Source organism: Cavia porcellus, unplaced genomic scaffold (assembly GCF_034190915.1).
Source record: "Cavia porcellus strain 051 isolate PalLab524CR breed Dunkin Hartley unplaced genomic scaffold, mCavPor4.1 scaffold_10, whole genome shotgun sequence".
Taxonomy (NCBI): Eukaryota; Metazoa; Chordata; class Mammalia; order Rodentia; family Caviidae; genus Cavia; species Cavia porcellus.
Genome location: NW_026947493.1, coordinates 18,700,103 through 18,713,702, shown reverse-complemented (window position 1 = coordinate 18,713,702; position 13,600 = coordinate 18,700,103). Strand labels below are relative to the sequence as shown.

At 40.5% G+C, this 13,600-nt stretch overlaps 1 protein-coding gene across 7 annotated transcripts in view; it reads right to left on the bottom strand.

Moving 5' to 3' along the window:
- Lrrc3b (leucine rich repeat containing 3B) overlaps positions 1-13,388 on the bottom strand; it is an 82,632-nt gene extending 69,244 nt beyond the window's left edge. For 6 of the 7 annotated variants that reach the window (XM_063257044.1, XM_063257047.1, XM_063257045.1 and 3 more), the window contains exon 1: positions 13,005-13,388. The gene's annotated coding sequence lies outside the window, so the exon portion shown is untranslated. The other variant, XM_013143730.3, reaches the window with a different exon arrangement.
- Between the last annotated feature and the right edge of the window lie 212 nt (positions 13,389-13,600).

Below are 13,600 nucleotides of genomic sequence, written 5' to 3'. Positions count from 1 at the left end.
GCACAAATCCTAAAAGTTGACTGCAACTTTGGGATATAGGAGGTTGGGAAGGAAACAGCAATTTCTGAGTTACTTAACAGATTACCAGTAGTTTTTCTACAAACCTGTTTGCTCTTCCATCTTGAACAAGAAAAGTGAATTTATCTTTTATTACTGACACTACTTCCCTCAGTTACAAGTGTTCAGAAACATGACAACCCCTCCAGTTAAAACAGAAAGCTACATGGTATTTGCACAGTAAACCCAGTCAGGGGGAAGAAAGGGCCAAGTATTGGAGGCCTGTATTTCTCAGCACATTTGTGCAATAGTTAGAAACAACCCTGGTATAAAAGCTCTATTGTTTATAAAAATGTTTTTATGCTCTTTTTTTTTTCTTAAACACCAAGAATGAGATTCAGCCCACAATTTAATATTGTCAATGTATTTTCTTCATTACACAACTGGCATGCCAGCTGTTACCTAAGCACTTCAGATTCTTCAATCCCCACCCGCCTTCCTCTAAACTCTCTGCAGTTAGACATGAATAAAGACGAAAGCATGTTGAGGAAACAACTTCTCCATTTTCAAGCAGCAAAAGCCAAAGGCAAACTCCTCATAGTGTCTGAGGTACTTCTCAGAGCAAGAAAGCATTCAAAAGCTACCATTTTTGTCAGAAAAATCTTATTCTTCTGTGATAGGCCATCCATTCGGAGTTTCAAATTAAAAGAATCTCAAAACTCCCAGCCAATATCAAGGTTCCATGATTCTTTATAACAAGGAGACTTTTCTTTTATCTCTTTCTAAACTCACAGTTAATTAGGTTTTGGCAGGTCAGTATACCAACTCAGCATCTCTTTGTTGAGAATAGTTCTAGAAGACCTTGAAGAAATTGCAAATGCATAGAAATAGTCACTAGCTTGCATGCTGGGTAAATAGAAAAGCGTGTCAATTTTACTTATTTTATTATCATTACAACCCCATGGAGTGAGCCAGTAACAAAAATAGTAGAGACGGTCAATATCTTGAGACTACGTAATACACACACACACACACACACACACACACACACACACACACACACATATAGATTCTTATTTTATCTCAACTTCTAATTTCATGATTGTAGGAAGTCTTCAGTGTTGCAAAAATGCTTTCAAATAATTCTAAAATGCTCAAATTGAATTATTGGGGATTAAACACATGACCTTCACACTGGGCTACATTATATCCCTAGTCTTTGTTTTATTTTTTATTTTTGGGATAAGATCTGGCTAAGTTGCCATGCTGGGCTCAAATTTGCAATCTTTCACCTTTAGCATTCAAAACTGGTGGGATGATAGAAATGTACTACCACCCCAGCCTCAAACTGGATATTTTTCACTCCATTCATTAAAGTTTATTTGCTTATTATGTAGTTATTGAGTATCCACTATATGCAATTACTGGTACAGAAAAGTAGGCACATTTTCATCCAAAGAGATATATAAGGTGCTCAGGCTAAGCCATAGTAACTTACTGTCTTAGTAGACGTTTCCAATGTACCATAGGATAGCTGGCTTAAACAATGGGAATTTATTTCTTATAGATCTGGAGAAGATGTCAGCAGGGCTAATATCTGGTATGAGCTCCCCTTGGGTCACAGATGACTGCTTTCTTCGTTCTCACATGATGTTTCCTTGGTGTGAGAGACAGGAAGAAAGCTCTCTTGCATCTCTTGCTATAAAGGGGCAGTTCCACCATGGAGGCCTCACGTTGATTACTCATATGAACTTAGTTGTCCTTGAAAGTCTTTATTTCCAAATATCATCTCATTGCTAGTTGGTTTTGCTATTTCCTTAATACAAAATGTAGTACTTCATTTATAATGTCAATTAATACACCAAAGTGTGTTTCAGAACCAGCTCAGAGGAGGAGGACCTTGGCTCTTCTGGGACAGTTCATGCAGTGTCAAGGGGAGAGGCCCTGATACATCGCCAGAGAAAGGACTTAAGTGACATCGGAAACCTCAGTCTTGACAGCCTAGGTTGTTTAAGAATTGTGAAAATGTTTAGCTCCTGAAGCACTGGTGGTAAGAACTCCACAGTGGAGCTGAAATTGTTCAAACAGTTCTCCTGTTCAGATAGTACCTCCTTGGACAGGTATCCCTGTCCAAGACCTTTCTGCATCTTCAAAATTTCTTCTTTCGAAATTTAATCAGGCAACAAAACAAATAAATATAACACAAATTAGATAACACTATGTTCCAGGTATTACAGTAATCTTGAAATTTTCAAGCCGGCCAGTGAGGCAGGCTGGGTGTATACCCACCTCTAATCAATGCCAAATCCAACCCCAAGCTCAGCCTTTCCACAGAAACAATTTGACATTTCTAAGGCTTGATCACTCCCTCAAAATCTTGAATAATTAAAACCAGCCAAGAATGGTAAGGGATCAAAAGAGGGAAAATTATATAAATCCAAGTGTAGTTTGCCACAACCCTAACACTTAATGCAGTTAGTTCTTTTACAGAGAATCCTCTTCCTGTCTCAATGAAATAATCAGCACACACCATATACACATTTGGTTTCCCTTTTTCCTGTCATACTGAATCCATATAGAATCAGTCAATAACTCGTAACTGGATCTCTGATGTACAGGTTTCCAAAATGGATGTCAAATTCCTTGTGATGCTTTTAACAAATAAAAGAATTGTGGATTATGTGCCTATATTTCTCTTCCCTCGCCCACTGTTACAATTAACAAGGCACATAAGAACAATTAGATATCGGTTGTGACTATATATTTGAGTTGCTATTGTGTGTACAGCCCTACCACAGCACACTACAGTCTACAGCTAATTCTTGCACTTGCTCAGTTCTTTACTAGGGCCTAAAACCTTACTAATAGCAATGATAGAGAACAAGAAATAAGAGACATATTTGCAGGAAAACTGAAGCTCAGTGAGCTTAAGGGGCTCTCATTTTTGGCCATACAATTAATGAAAGAGTCACATTTCAAATAAGGAATTCCAATTTCACTTGTTACCATTTTAAAGTAAGATTGGGAACCTAGAACTCCACTCTTCTGTGAGAGGCTGAAATAGCTTAAAGATATGTTATGTTTTGGTTTGTTTATTTTGTTTTTAATTGAATGAATTCTACCAATATCAGGAGCTTTCATATAAAATCTGGATATTTGACTTTTTTTAAAGTCAAATCTTGGATCTATACTGATATAAGCAACACAAACACAAAACTAAAAGAAGACTGCATGTCATTTCCTGAAGAATTTGGATTTTGTCATTATCCAAAACTGATCAAAGACCTTTCCACCCTCCAGAATTTTAGGCTCAGGTATGCAGAACCCTAAAATCTATTTATTGTGTTAACTCTTATGTCTGTGCTCAGGTAATATACCTCTTTTTAGGATGGTTCTATCTCTCTTATCAGTTTGATGAGAATTTGTGATAATCTTTCAAGATTCAGTTCAAATACCTATGGATTTATTAAGTCAAATTTGATAACCACTAACTAGACTTTGTTCAGAGCTCTTGCATATTTTCTTATGTTTTTTTATTGACCTCTTCTCATGTACATAATCAACGTTGGACCCACCATAAGTGATCAATAATATTTTACTTAATATTAGTAAGAATGACCTAAGAATTTACTAGGCACTGCTAAAAGTACTTTATACACATTCATCTGTGCTTCACAACTATCATTACACCAATTTTATGTAAAGAGAACTGAGGCATATTCAATGTTATGAAAATTTCCCACAATCACTAAATGAGCTATTAAAATGAAAAAGAAGAATTAGTATGGGTTTCAATGGATGGATGGACAGATGGATAGATAAATGAATAACTAGAAAGAAAGAATAAGGAGAAGAGAGAAATGAGGTGGAGGTGGGAAAGGGATAAACTTTAAGGAACAGGATGTCAAAGGGAGAGAGATGTGAAAGAACTCTTCCAGTTGTAAAGACTGCAAATCCTTTATTAGGCAGGAGGAATGGAATGTGTTATAAATTTTATAACAGATTTCTCCAGAGAGGCATGTTGTAGTGGCTGTGGTGTATACACTCTTGATTGCTTTCATGCTACCAGTATTGAGAAGGAACTATAAATAATCCCCATTTGGGACAACTTTCATACACCAGGACTTGTAGCATTCCAAGAAACATGATAGAGGAAGCACAGGAAAATGTCAGGCCAAGAACCTATGTGACCATAGTAAGGATGTAACCCTCCTGTATAAAACCAAGACACATTTCAGGTTTTGGCAGAGAGTGCCATGATCATATGGCTGTGAAGAGTGAGGTATAAAATGAGAACACATTCGTCATTTTGAAGAAATTTCTCTTTTATCTTCCTTATTTCTTGCCTGCATAACAATTATTGATGCAAGGAAAGTTATCAATTGTTTTGCCCTAATTTTAACTCCACACCTTAAATAAGCAGCTTTTCTTTCTTTTCCAGCTTTCCCTCTCATACCCTTATTCTAGAGTCTGAGAAGTGCTCCAGATATTACTGACACTCCAAGTTATAAAGTGCCAATCTATCTATGGTTACTGGATCTGTGGCATTTTGGGGGCTAAAAGACTTAAGCAACAATTTAAGCCATAACCAGTTTATACAAGGAAGCCATCATAAGGAGTATAAATAAAAAACACTGTCAGACCCATCCTGATATTATAGACCACAGATTTCTAAGGGGTTCTAGAAAACAATTAGCATTAAATTGTCCTACCCAAGGCAATTGTGTGACCAGTCAAATATCACCGTGATAGTTAGAGTCAAAGCTAAAACAGGGACTGTCACCTAGGTCCTAGTCAAGCAGCTTTCATACACAAAAAGAGCATATATTTTGAAATATTGCCTGCTTCTGCTAAATCAAAATATTGTTTAGCATTATTTTTCTTTTAACAAACAGGTTCCATTTTACCAATTAAAAAAGATAAAAACATGTTGATCTCAAGGAGCAGGGACATTCTACCACCTTTTTCCAATATCAGACCATATCCACCATCTATTTAGGAAACACCCCATAACTTGGTTTAAGGATTTTTCAAGTCTTGGGCTTTTTTCACATGTTTCTATCCACCTGTGTGCAATAAGACCTTTTCCTGAGAGCAAGGAAGTGGGTTGGGAATGAAAGTGGGAGCTTTGCTGAAATCTAACTGTACTGGAGGGGAGACTGAAACCTTTGGCTGAAATGCAACATAGCCTGATAGTTCTCCCTTGGTTCAGATGAAATTGGCCTAGACTATAAGGAAACTAACCATAGGGACCTTCCGGGATTAAAATCCAAGCCAGTGTTCATTCAGCCAGGATGACTAGATGGCCAGCTTGGTTCTTACAGAGGCATTCCACAGCTGGCACTGGCTCATAAAACTTTCTTCTGGGTAACGATCTTCTCCACTTCTTTAATGCCCTTCATTCTCACAAATAGGACAGATAGAGTCAATTCCTTAGGCCAGAGAAGTTGAAATTGGTCTTAGGCATAACTCTATGAGACGTAAAGCAACTCGGAGAACCCTACATTACAACTGGCCCGTGTCCATTACAATTTACACCTACTATCTGTGAGAAACAACTAAGGTCTCTCTCATTCTCCAAAATATCCCTGTGGTAGATGGTAAATCATATGCTATCCTAGTGCAAAGTTAGGTAACAGACTTCCAAGGTATCTACCAATGAAATTCAGAAGATCCATTCATGATTTTAAATAGATAAAGTTACAACTTTATACATTAACTTTAAATGATATAGTGCTTCATTGCATTATTAATTCAAGCTATAAAGCTCACATGTAGTAACAGAAGCAGTGATTTTGTCAACACTATAATTTGGATATTTCATATTCATACCGTTGATAGTTATCTTGCAGTCAAATTTATGCTTATCCACACTCTGAAATGATGGCAGTTATTAGTCCTGTTACTAAGAGCTTATTATACCCACTTTACAAAAGAGACACACACTAGTAACAATGGTATTTTCTCTAATTAGCAAATTATGTTATTGTTAAAATTGTATTTTTACACTTTTATGTATTGTATTTTATGCATTTAAATACATCATTCCAGAGTCCATCAGTTTCATCAGATGGTGAAAGGGTACAAAGGCATAACTGAGCATAGGACCCCTTGACCTGGGGATTAAAAAAACTACATCAATAGGCTTTTGAGTTGTTTCAGGTGTTGTTTGAAGATGCAAGAAACAGACTATGTCCTGTCTGAGGAGTTAGCTTGGTCTGGGCTAATCCAAACAGGAATTATTTAGTTCAGTTTCTTAATCTGTACATCTCTTCCTCTCCAGGTCTTATTTTTTCCATTCTCTTTCTTTGTCTTATTCTTATACTTTTTTCTTTTATTCTTACATTAGGTGTTCTACCAGATATCTGTTAGTATTGTTGTGCTAATTTCCAGCTTGTCTTCTCAATACTGATTTCTGCTTGTGAACATGCTTTTAGCTTTTCTTTCTCTGTACTACCCCTTCTGTGCTGCTGCTTTACTGTTGCCTGTCACCTGGTTCTCGTGATCTGGTTGGCCATATGTCACCCCTCCTTCACAGCTTCTGTAGCTGACTGTTGGGCACTGATAGTCTTCGTTATATCTTGTATTCGAGAATAAAATTGATTTTATTTATAGGAGGTACAGTTGGAAAAAAAGAGTGTCTATGCTAATAAATACTTACACACTATTCCAAAACAGATCAAAAACATTGAAAATACAAGCATAAATATAATTTTTGGAAAAAGTGGAAAGTATTCTGCTTGGTAATCTGTGATGGCCAGATGTGTAGTGAAGATGAGTACACTGGACCAGGATTTTGTCTGTGCACAAATTCCCAGAATAGCATACAGAAAACGTATTGCTTAGTCACTGCTAACAGGTGGAGTCTTTGTAAGCAACCATGGACAATCAATGTCTCTCCAATCAGAACTGAAGTCAGACGACTAAGAGAAAGGGTTGATAAGAAACCCTATGACTTTGTGCTTTAGATTTGGACAAATATGCAAGTATATGTCCATTCACTCCTGTCTTTCCCAGGGATATAACAGCTCTGACAAAAATGGTCCATCCCAGTAAGGTACTGAAAACTTAGTCAATTACTGATGGAAGAAAGGAGGGAAGGAAGAAACTCAAGAGGGAGGGAGGGAAGTAGAAGAGAGGGAAGAAGAAAAAAGAAATTAACTATATTTGAAAACATATCATTGTATCAAGTATTGCTTCATGATTGAGCATGGCTTGACATAGTTTATAATACTGGTTTGTATGTTATTGCTAGAAGAAGATACCAAAGCGTTTTTTAAAACTGTAGTGACATTTGCACCAGCTAAATATTAACATAAAATGTAGCTTAGAGAGATTAGGGTAAAGTGAAAACATACATTTCATAACCTTTCCTAGTCCATTCATTTAGCCTCTTAAAGAATAAAATGTTTGCATTGGGAGTAATTATTTTTGCAGTATTTATTCATTCAGCTTTAAAGAATTATGTGCCTTTATTATTAATTTACTATTTTGGGGAAAACGGTGTTGCTCAACTAGATTTTACCCTAAAATGAAATGACCATTTCATATACTGTGTTGAGATACATTAATTGACTGTTTCTGTAAAGTATATGTAAATATATACTATTATCTCAGATATAAGAGCTTCTGTCCTGGTTCTAAATCATTTCTCAAACAGATTTTGTAAAAGTCATAATCTTCAGATGTAATGAATGCTCGGTCCTATTGATTATTCAAATCTAAATATGGATTAAGATATTATACATTTATTTAAAATAAAAGTCATGAAGCTTATTAAATTGATTTTGGTCTTTCTTAAAATTTCCAACATTTCTTTCAAGCTTCGCAGAATCTTATCATTGAGCTTCTTTTGTTACTAAAAATAGTCTGGGTCCGATGTTCCAGATCTCAACTATGTTTTATTATCAAATATCCAATAAAATATAAAAATGTAAATTGCACTGCCTATTGCATAAACAGTTTTGTTTAACATGTTCTGAACAAACCTTTTCCATTTTTCCATCATTTGTCTCAGGTCATGTTGCTGAATAGTAATTGTTACTTTAAATGTCAGCACACTTGTGTTTATATGATTTGAAATGAATATCTGCTCAGAGACCTATGCCACCAGAAGTGTTGTGTGGGCCTTGCAATACTACACCATAGGGGCTACAGTAAAATACAAAGAGAGTATTTGTACCATGTGAATTAAATAAAGACAGAGCTACTGCCCCTGGTTCCCCGAAAAAGTCTAGAAATTAGAAACCATGATGTCCACTCAGGATCAAAAGAATTCTACTTCCTGTTTTTCCTAGAACAGAGATCATTTGTTAGCATTTTGTCATACTATATTTCAAGGTTACTTTTTCTTCTGCTATAATGGAACTAAATCAGTGTCTCTGCCTCCAGAAGGTTATGCTTTGGGGATAATCCGATTTTTAACGGTTCTCCCTAAAGAGTGCAGCAGGTATGCATTTTTGTCTCCTACTTACCTGAAAAGAAGATACATTTGTAATAATTCTCTAGAAAGTGAATGCATCCCCTTGAGAAGTTGGAGTCTCTGGGATTCAGATCAGTCAGCTTGGCACAGATGGGGGGTTGAGGTAGATTTAGGAAGGAGGAGATAAAGGCTCCTGGCACAAGCTCTCCTATGGTGGGCATTTCTGTCACACCAGTGCCCGTCATCAGCCAACCTGCACCTCCTGCAAAGACATTTCCTTCCCTTGTACTTTTTCTTCCTCTCATTTTTCCTTGCTATGCACTGTTGGGCTTCATCTTGGTACAGAGTAGAATTAGAGGTAGAAACCCTATTCCATATGACATAAAACCCAACAGATTGTCACGATATGCCCTAACTCTTGTTTCCCCAGTGGTTCTGAGATACAGACCTTTCTTATCCCCAAACTCACTTCCTGCAGTCACATTTTCTTGCTTTGTTTCCAAAGGGAAGATAGTACTGTGGCCTTAGAGAAAAGACATAATCCAGAATTCTGTCCCACTGCAATGCCTGGGATATATGAAATCTCTAAGTGACTGGAGAAAATCCCTCTGTAGAGGGGGGTGTAAGGGATAAGAAACTAGCAAAGAAATATTTTTTCACTTTGTGAGTCCAAGGTACAATCACTATGAATATATTGTTTTACTTCACAATCACATCAATATAGAAGTTTAATTAAAGGGTCAAAAATCCAGGAGAAATTATATCAGTTCATTTCATCAAAATTATTTTCCCTCTGTTGTTATGTATAATAATATTATAATATTAAGATATAATAATATTCTATATAACATGTATATTATATAATAATATAATATTATAAAGCATATATATATACTATATATATATATGCTTTGTTTTCACAAATACTTGAAGATAGAGCACGACAGAGTTATTCAATGCTGATAGAAGCATTTTGCTAAAATGGTTAGAAATTCATTTACTCTTATTTAGAATTATTAAAGGGCTACCATTTAGTTAACTTTTGCTGATTTGAAGATACAAATATTCTACTGGAGTTTTTTTTTTCTTTTTTCCTTGCTTTATTGTTTAAATTTATTTTACTTTATTTTATTTTATTTTACTTATTTTGCAAAAGGGACACATTACTTATGTTTCAAACATTATAGAACACTAAATTTTTTATCATGCTAATTGAGAAACATTAATGGAAAAGTAAGCACAGCATTATTTCCAAAATAAATACTTGCCCTAATTAATTTTAAGATGTTGAAAAATGGTAGAAGTGGGCATAATCAATTCATGTGCCAACATAGTTTATTTGACAAAGGATCAAAAGACAGTAGGTCCATAACAGTTATGTATAAATCCACCAAGTAGCCTGCAGCCCAGCATCGAATCTTCTCCTTGCATCTGGGTTGGGAGAGAACATGCCTGAGATTCTCTTTAACTCCAACATTCTGCCATTCAACTCCTAGAAAGGTGCTCACTTGTAGAATACAAGTGTTACCTAAAATTGCCTCTATTGGCTTGTTTGTTCACAATAAAACAAATCTCTGTTTTTATTTGGATTCCCCTTTCTATTTACAAATAAAATGTCTGCTAAAATATCGAGAAAAAAAAATTTCAATACCAGTTGAAATCTTTCCCTAGATCATCTTTCAGTACTAGCACCTCATACTTCCAAAGTCTACCCCCAACAGACCAAAGCAACAAAGTGCAACATTAGTCTCCCACATTCTAGCCCCACTGGCATTTACAGTGTGCTCTTGGGATTTGGAGGAAGAGAGGAGTCTCCTCCATACTTCTTTACAGACAAAGAATCTTCAGGACCAAACAGAGTTGGGATTACGGGAAATAGCCAGTGTTCTCTGGTCACTGGTATACCAACTCCGCTGTTATTTGCTGGATAACAATAAGCAAATAATTTTGCCATAACTTAGCTTTGCTAGCTATTAAATGATAACAATAGCTTTACCCATCTTTTATGGTTGTTCATACAAGTTAAAACTAACAGAAACGTAAGATACCTACCACAGTGCCTGGCGCAAATTACAAACTTGGTAATGCTAAGTAGTTCCCATTATTATTACTTTTATTCTCCCCAAAATAGTTTAGCAAACTGAAAACAAAATAAAGAAAACCTCAATGTGAATATGGAGTCTTTTCTCAAGTTCCCAAGGGACATATTCTAACCTGTTTCTACATGGAATGGAAGGGCTCAGGGAACCAGACCATAAATGCAGAGGGAAAATACCCAGAGAAAACCATGCCTTTGGGTGTCACAAAGTAAATCATGTGGGATGAGTCTTAAGTCTTACTTGTGGGACCCTACCTCATATATGCAGGTAATTCAAAATCCAGAAACCTTTCACCAGTCATGCTTGGCTGCTGTGAGTGTGTGGCCTTTGTGTTCAGAAACTACTCTAGGAAATTGAACACTAAAAATCCCCACTAGGGCCCTTTGGGGTTCAGGAGTTTGCCCCAGCTAAGCAGGGAACTAGCTGCTCCAGAGGTGCCAGTGGTGCTCCTTAATGATAGAGACACATCAGTATTCCCTCCTCCTCGGAGCACTTAAGATTGATATCTCCTTCGGAAGGGTCTAAGACCCAGAAAAGAAAATTCTCCTTTCTCCCAGTTGGTAAAAAAGAGGACACATCTGCAGGGCTAGGTAGAGAAAGAAGCCCGTGTTACTAAAAGCCTACCCATGAGAGGCCTGGACAGGAAGGACCTAATTGTGTGTGACTCCAGATCTGCAAAACTTCCAAATCCTTCGCCTGTGGAGTTGGGAGGAAACAGGTACTTGATTTGGCCAAAGATACTGCTAGGAAAGGGGTGTGAACCTCCTCCTAGAGAAACATTGTCTTAGGTGCTTTTGGGTTGTGGCATCCTATGCCCCTTAGAAGGACTAGAGGGCTGTGGGAGCTAAAGATGGGAGGCTGCCCCTTCTTTGTAATAGCAGAAGAGGCTCTCTCAGGAAAGAAGTCTTGCGCTTTAAATGAAAGAAAAATCTTTTTTCCTCTTTATCTCCCCAAGCATCTGAAACAACTAGAGAGATCTGCCTGGAGGCCAGGAGGTTAAACTGCCTTTCTGTGGGGCCCTAGGTCTGGATGCTGGTTCACCCCTCAGGTGACATCCACACCCTCCGCACGGTTTTCCTGCATGCCCTCCAACTCTGAGCTCGGATCCTCTCTGCACAGCACAGGGCTCCCTTGCTCCGCCCAGGTGCAGTTCACCGAGCTGTGAGGAAAAGGTGGTTCCCACTGCAGCCTCTGCCGCCGTGCTTTCCTCCAACTGACTGGGACTCCGACCTACTTGCTGTGTGCTGGGGACTCTCCCCAGCCCGCCCTGCACACCGGTCTCCACTACGGGGCAAGATTCTGCTTGCCGCCCAGACTGTAGGGCTTTGGAGACATCCTAGACACCAAGAGTGGGCAGGGAAGGTGGGCGTGGGTCTCCGACTCGGCTGCTAAAATGAAAACCTATGGAATTAGGCGAGTACAGAAGAGGAAAGGAAGTGAGGGCACAGACCCATTAAAGCAAAGAAAAGCATTTCTAGTTCATAATCTGACCAGTCACCGCCCAAAATGCCAGCGTATTCATATTACAGCAGGGAGGTTTGTTTGCTCCTGAGCAAGGAGATCGCTGTACCCCAGCAGTATGCCTTCCCAAATTCCCCAGAGCCCCGAAAATTCATGGCTCCTTTGCACCTCTGCGCCTCCCCAGGTGTACAGCCCCTCCCCCACCTGTGTTTACACCGGGCCAGCGCCCTCCGGATTTAAATCCCTTTTCCTCCCCAGATGACCGCTCAGGGCTGGCTGCTCGCTGCATTTGTAGTTCTCTCATTCCTCTCATTGGTGGGCGAATCCACCTCCTACCCTCATCTTCCTCCCGCACTCCCCCGAGCAGTGTTTCCTCCCCAACCACTTTCTTAGCCACCCAGATCTGCTCTTGCAGTTCTAAGGTGGACAAGCGAAAGCCTCTCCGAGGGTCTCATTACCGATTTGGGCTCGGCTTGCGGAAGGGTGGCCTGACCCCCAGCACTGTGGACGGAGCTTCGGGATGGCCGCGGCTTTGCCTCACGTCCCACCTCTGCCGTCACCTTCCCTGCCTTTACCCAGCTTCTACAGGCAACCTGAGCACTGCTGGTCCCAAACCCTCGCCTGTGGGGAGGGAGCCATAGGGAGCGAAAAGTCCACTGGCGAGAGCGTACAGGAAGAAACGGGCAGAGGTAGCTGGCCAGGGAGCTGGGGGAAGGGCGCACGCGAGAACTAAACATGCTACTTGCCCTGCACAGGGTGAGCACTGCGCGGGGAGGGCGGGTGGTCACAAAAGTTTCCAGACTATTGCATGGCACCCGGCTGAGCAGGAAGGAGCAGAGCGGGTCCGGTCCCCTTCTCCAGGCGGGGTCTCTCCAAGGGTCAGTGCCAGGCGTCTCAAGAGGCTTGGACAGACGTACCCCGGAACTAGGGTGATAGTTCTCTACTTGTGCCCGAAGGGACGGCCTAAGCACCTGGGCAGGGAGGATCCCGCGCTCTTCGAAAAGCAACAGGCGGCTGCACCTTACCTTGCGCCAGTCCCGGGTAGGGACGGCTGTTCCATCCTCCTGGCGCAGGAAGGAGGCGTTTGGTGCGCGTATGCCTAGAAGTATGCGCTTTGCCAGGGCTGCAGCGGCAGCCACCTCCAACCCGCGGCGGGCAGGCTGGGCTGCCCACTCCTGCCGGCGCCGGCCCTCTGAGCTCGGCTAGCGGGCCACAGCGGCGGCGTTCAGGAGCGGTGGCCGGAGAGCGGGACGCAGGCGGTGCGTGGTGCGACTGGCGTCTTAGGGCGCCGCCACGGAGCGAGGGTGCGGCCCGGGGTGGCTGAGTGGTGCACGGCTTGGCTCTTACTGCTGCGGCGGCTGCTGCAGACCCTGCGCCCGGCTGGGAGGCTCGCTGGAGGAGGAGGAGGAGGAGGAGGAGGAGGAGGAGGAGGAGGAGGAGGAGGAGGAGGAGGAGGAGGAGGAGGAGACAAAGACGCGAGGGAGGCAAAAAGCCACTCGCCCAAATGCAGTCGACTCGGTCACTAGAGGGGAATCGCCTCCAAATCTGGGCTAGGGAGGAGGGAGGAGGGGTGAGGCTGCCGGGGACTCGAAAAGCTGCAAGGGATGAACGTGACTGTCAG